This window comes from Cetorhinus maximus, unplaced genomic scaffold, assembly GCF_964194155.1.
Source record: "Cetorhinus maximus unplaced genomic scaffold, sCetMax3.hap1.1 HAP1_SCAFFOLD_3466, whole genome shotgun sequence".
NCBI lineage: Eukaryota > Metazoa > Chordata > Chondrichthyes > Lamniformes > Cetorhinidae > Cetorhinus > Cetorhinus maximus.
This window is the reverse complement of record NW_027599378.1, coordinates 3,671-10,044: the sequence shown is the minus strand read 5'-3', so window position 1 is coordinate 10,044 and position 6,374 is coordinate 3,671. Positions and strand designations below refer to the sequence as shown.

Here is a 6,374-nt window from a genome sequence, read left to right as displayed (position 1 = left end):
GCCATTCTGGGAAGGGAGGGGAATGGGACTGAAGGTCAGCGCCCCATCAGAGACTGTCAGAGAGAGAGAGAGGGGCTGGAGCGATGGGCTGAATGGCCTCCCCCCCCTACTGTCCCGGAGAGCCCGACCCAAAGCGACGCCCGAGCCCTCGCGTGGTCTCACCTCCGGCGTCGGCGAGCGGCCGGGCCGCCCCTTCCCCCTCCTCCGTCTCCTCTTCGGGGGGCGCCCTCTTCCTCCCCTCCCCCGCCTCCTCGTCGTTGTCCTGAAGCTTGGGCTTGCGTTCGGCCGGGGGAGGGGGAGGCGGAGGGGCAGCGGGAGGGGGTTGGGGGGCTGGCGGGAAGCAGTCCTTTGGCCTCTGGTTGAGGGGGACGCCGGAGGTGGGGTTGTGGTGGAGTGGGTGGGGGAGTGGGGGGTGGTGGGGGGTTTGGGGAAGAGAGGGGGGGAAATAAAAAGGACGTGAGTTAACAGCAGGCATTCCCATTTCACCGTGGCTCTTACCGGTAACGTTTTACCGGGATGAGGGAGCCATTCCATATGGGATTAGAGATATTCCCCAAGCGGGGATGTGGGTGGGGAAGGGGAGACCCTGAAACTGTTGGAGGTTGGCAAGCCATCACTGTCCAGTCAAGAAGACCATCCCCACCACTGATAGAGGCATCATTCCCATTGACAGAGAGATCATTCCCATTGACAGCGAGATTATTCCCATTGACAGAGAGATTATTCCCATTGACAGAGAGATTATTCCCATTGACAGAGAGATCATTCCCATTGACGGAGAGATCATTCCCATTGACAGGGAGATCATTCCCATTGACAGGGAGATCATTCCCATTGACAGAGAGATCATTCCCATTGACAGGGAGATTATTCCAATTGACAGAGAGATTATTCCCATTGACAGGGAGATCATTCCCATTGACAGAGAGGTCATCCCTAATGACAGGGAGATCATTCCCATTGACAGAGAGGTCATTCCCATTGACAGGGAGATCATTCCCATTGACAGAGAGATCATTCCCATTGACAGGGAGATTATTCCAATTGACAGAGAGATCATTCCCATTGACAGAGAGGTCATTCCCATTGACAGGGAGATCATTCCCATTGACAGAGAGATCATTCCCATTGACAGGGAGATTATTCCAATTGACAGAGAGATCATTCCCATTGACAGAGAGATCATTCCCATTGACAGAGAGATTATTCCCATTGACAGGGAGATCATTCCAATTGACAGAGAGATCATTCCCATTGACAGGGAGATCATTCCCATTGATAGGGAGATCATTCCCATTGACAAAGAGATCATTCCCATTGATAGAGAGATTATTCCCATTGACTGAGAGATCATTCCCATTGACAGGGAGATCATTCCCATTGACAGGGAGCTCATTCCCATTGACAGAGAGATCATCCCCATTGACAGGGAGATCATTCCCATTGACAGGGAGATCATCCCCATTGACAGAGAGATCATTCCCATTGACAGGGAGATCATTCCCAGTGACGGGGAGATCATTCCCATTGACAGGGAGATCATTCCCATTGACAGAGAGTTCATTCCCATTGACAGGCAGATCATTCCCATTGACAGAGAGATTATTCCCATTGACAGAGAGATCATTCCCATTGACAGGGAGGTCATTCCCATTGACAGGGAGCTCATTCCCATTGACAGAGAGATCATCCCCATTGACAGGGAGATCATTCCCATTGACAGGGAGATCATCCCCATTGACAGAGAGATCATTCCCATTGACAGGGAGATCATTCCCAGTGACGGGGAGATCATTCCCATTGACAGGGAGATCATTCCCATTGACAGAGAGATTATTCCCATTGACAGAGAGATCATCCCCATTGACAGGGAGATCATTCCCATTGACAGAGAGATTATTCCCATTGACAGAGAGATCATTCCCATTGACAGGGAGCTCATTCCCATTGACAGAGAGATCATCCCCATTGTCAGGGAGCACATTCCCATTGACAGAGAGATCATTCCCATTGACAGGGAGATAATTCCCATTGACAGGGAGATCATTCCCATTGACAGGGAGATTATTCCCATTGACAGGGAGATCATTCCCATTGACAGGGAGATATTCCCATTGACAGGGAGATCATTCCCATTGACAGGGAGATCATTCCCATTGACAGAGAGATCATTCCCATTGACAGGGAGATTATTCCCTTTGACAGGGAGATTATTCCCATTGACAGAGAGATCATTCCCATTGACAGAGAGATCATTCCCATTGACAGGGAGATCATTCCCATTGACAGGGAGATTATTCCCATTGACAGGGAGATCATTCCCATTGACAGGGAGATTATTCCCATTGACAGGGAGATTATTCCCATTGACAGGGAGATCATTCCCATTGACAGGGAGATCATTCCCACTGACAGAGAGATATTCCCACTGACGGAGAGATATTCCCATGGACAGGGAGATCATTCCCATTGACAGGGAGATAATTCCCATTGGCAGGGAGATCATTCCCATTGACAGCGAGATCATTCCCATTGACAGAGAGATCATTCCCCTTGACAGGGAGATCATTCCGATTGACAGAGAGGTCATTCCCATTGACAGAGAGGTCATTCCCATTGACAGAGAGATCATTCCCATTGACAGGGAGATAATTCCCATTGACAGGGAGATCATTCCCATTGACAGGGAGATTATTCCCATTGACAGGGAGATCATTCCAATTGACAGAGAGATCATTCCCATTGACAGGGAGATCATTCCCATTGATAGGGAGATCATTCCCATTGACAAAGAGATCATTCCCATTGATAGAGAGATTATTCCCATTGACTGAGAGATCATTCCCATTGACAGGGAGATCATTCCCATTGACAGGGAGCTCATTCCCATTGACAGAGAGATCATCCCCATTGACAGGGAGATCATTCCCATTGACAGGGAGATCATCCCCATTGACAGAGAGATCATTCCCATTGACAGGGAGATCATTCCCAGTGACGGGGAGATCATTCCCATTGACAGGGAGATTATTCCCATTGACAGAGAGATCATCCCCATTGACAGAGAGTTCATTCCCATTGACAGGCAGATCATTCCCATTGACAGAGAGATTATTCCCATTGACAGAGAGATCATTCCCATTGACAGGGAGGTCATTCCCATTGACAGGGAGCTCATTCCCATTGACAGAGAGATCATCCCCATTGACAGGGAGATCATTCCCATTGACAGGGAGATCATCCCCATTGACAGAGAGATCATTCCCATTGACAGGGAGATCATTCCCAGTGACGGGGAGATCATTCCCATTGACAGGGAGATCATTCCCATTGACAGAGAGATTATTCCCATTGACAGAGAGATCATCCCCATTGACAGGGAGATCATTCCCATTGACAGAGAGATTATTCCCATTGACAGAGAGATCATTCCCATTGACAGGGAGCTCATTCCCATTGACAGAGAGATCATCCCCATTGTCAGGGAGCACATTCCCATTGACAGAGAGATCATTCCCATTGACAGGGAGATAATTCCCATTGACAGGGAGATCATTCCCATTGACAGGGAGATTATTCCCATTGACAGGGAGATCATTCCCATTGACAGGGAGATATTCCCATTGACAGGGAGATCATTCCCATTGACAGGGAGATCATTCCCATTGACAGGGAGATTATTCCCTTTGACAGGGAGATTATTCCCATTGACAGAGAGATCATTCCCATTGACAGGGAGATCATTCCCATTGACAGAGAGATCATTCCCATTGACAGGGAGATCATTCCCATTGACAGGGAGATTATTCCCATTGACAGGGAGATCATTCCCATTGACAGAGAGATTATTCCCATTGACAGGGAGATTATTCCCATTGACAGGGAGATCATTCCCATTGACAGGGAGATCATTCCCACTGACAGAGAGATATTCCCACTGACGGAGAGATATTCCCATGGACAGGGAGATCATTCCCATTGACAGGGAGATCATTCCCATTGGCAGGGAGATCATTCCCATTGACAGCGAGATCATTCCCATTGACAGAGAGATCATTCCCCTTGACAGGGAGATCATTCCGATTGACAGAGAGGTCATTCCCATTGACAGGGAGATCATTCCCATTGACAGAGAGATATTCCCATTGACAGGGAGATAATTCCCATTGACAGAGTGATCATTCCCACTGACGGAGAGATATTCCCACCCCACACCTCTGCTTGCTCATCTGTCACCCCCACCTTCTCCTTTCCGGGTATCTGGGTTGTGGGTGGTAAGAGGATCCTCCTTCTCTCCTTGGCTCCCTCCTCACGATTCCCGCTGTCCATCCCGGTCACTCTGCAGTGGGTGAGCTCTGTGTCCTGGCCTCTGGAGCCGTTGTGTTGGGGGTCTCTCGCTGGACCACTGCCCCTGGGAACCTCTCCCCCTCCTATATCGGAAAGGTGAGGGTGGTGGGGTAGAGACACGGGTCAGAAAATACACTGTTAGAAACGGAAGGTGATGGGGAGAAAAGAGAGAGAGAGAGATGGGGGGAAGGAGAAACAGAGAAAGGGGGAGAGAGGGAAAGAGGTAGTGTGAGGTGAGAGAGGGGAGTGAGAGGGGGGAGTGAGAGAAGGAGAGAGAGAGGGAGGAGCGAGAGAAGGAGAGAGGGGGTAGAGAGTGGAGAGAGAGGGAAGGGGGAAGAGAGTGGGGAGAGAGTGGGGAAAGAGAGGGGGGAGAGAGAGAGGGGAAAGAGAGAGGGGGTGAGAGTGGGGAAAGAGAGAGGGGGAAGGAGAGGGGAGAGAGGGAGGGAGAGGGGAGAGAGAGTGGGGAGAGAGAGAGGGAGAGAGAGTGGGGAGAAAGAGAGGAGAGAGAGAGGGGGAGAAAGAGAGGGGAGAGAGAGAGGGAGAGAGAGTGGGGAGAGAGAGAGGGAAAGAGAGGGAGAGAGAGTGGGGAGAGAGGGAGAGAGAGAGTGGGGAGAGAGAGAGGAGGAGAGAGAGAAGGGGGAGAGAGGAGGGAGAGAGAGGGAGAGAGAGTGGGGAGAGAGAGAGTGGGGAGAGAGTGTGGGGAGAGAGTGGAGGGAGAGAGAGTGGGGAGAGAGAGAGTGGGGAGAGCGTGGGGAGAGAGTGGTGAGAAAGAGATGGGAGAGAGAGAGGGAGGAGCAAGAGAAGGAGAGAGAGGGGGAGAGAGGGTGGAGAGAGTGGAGAGAGAGAGAGAGGGGGAGAGAGAGTGGGGAGAAAGAGAGGGGAGAGAGAGAGATAGCGAGGGAGGCAGAGAGAGAGGGGGACAGAAGGAGAGAGACTGAGAGGAGACGGAAAATTGAGAGGAAGAAAGAGAGAGGAGGGAGAGGGAAGGTGGAGACAGAGAGAGAGCGAGAGGAGAGGGGACAAGGAAAGAGACCGAGCGGAGAGGGAGGGATGAGAGGGGAGAGAGAGGGTGGGTGGACAGAGTGAGCAAGAGAGAGGTGAGGGAGGAAGGAGAGAGAGGAGGGAGCGGGAAGGTGGAGGGAAAGAGAGAGAGGAGGGAGAGAGGGGAGAGATGGGAATTGAGAGGGCAGGAAGAGAGGAGGGAGTGTGCGAGGGGGAGATAGGGATGGGCGGAGGTCAGAGGAGGAGAGAGGGTGGATATGGGGGAGGAGGGAGGGGAGATACAGATGAAGAGGGGAGGATGGAGGTGGGGGAAGGTATATTGTGGCTGGGAGGGAGATGGGAGGGGGGAGGGAAGGATTGGGGCAGGGAGGGGGTGAGGGAGGTGGGAGACGGGGAGGGAGAGGGGTTTGGGGTGGGGGGTTGATGGGTGACGGGACTCACCTGCCTTGTGGTGCTGGCTGGACCGAGCTCCGCTCCGGGTGGGCTTGGTCTCCTGGGGCGGAGGTGGGGGAGGTGGGGGGAGGGACCTCAGATCCCCTCGGTCTGTCAACAGAGAGCGGGAGACAGGAATCGACCAGTCTATCACGGAAACAGCTCACTTTCACCTCCCCCCTGCCTCTCCCTCCCTCCCTCCCTCCGCAACCGCCCCCCCGCCCCCTCAACGCAACCCCCCAGAGGGGAGGGGGGGTACAGAGCCAGAGACTCCCCAATTTCCCCTCGACAAGGCCCTCCGAAGGCCGCCGGCAACGCCCAGCTCGGTTCCGGCAGCACCTCCCCGCACTCCTCCACTCTCCAAATCGGCAGACCGCTCACCGGACGTCCGGTCCCGGAGAGGCGGAGACTCCCCTCCCACTGAAGGTCGGGGAAGGCTGAAGCCGCCGATTTCGGTTCCCGGCTCTGGTCCCCGGTCCCCGGGTTAACCGACGCCGCCCCTCTCCCCGCCAACAGTTCTGAGATCGGGCCGGTTCTCTTTGCCACCTCGGCAGCACGTTTGACCTCGAGATGAGCTTCCCGCCTCGCACCTC

The 6,374-nt window shown here is 53.1% G+C and overlaps 1 long non-coding RNA gene across 1 annotated transcript; it reads right to left on the bottom strand.

Moving 5' to 3' along the window:
- Positions 1 to 317: 317 nt before the first annotated feature.
- Positions 318 to 5,860, bottom strand: LOC144678037 (uncharacterized). Its single transcript, XR_013575923.1, has 3 exons — positions 5,791 to 5,860; positions 4,243 to 4,430; positions 318 to 355 (listed from the first exon to the last, which is right to left on the bottom strand). It is a non-coding gene; the product is annotated as an uncharacterized LOC144678037 (long non-coding RNA).
- Positions 5,861 to 6,374: the final 514 nt, after the last annotated feature.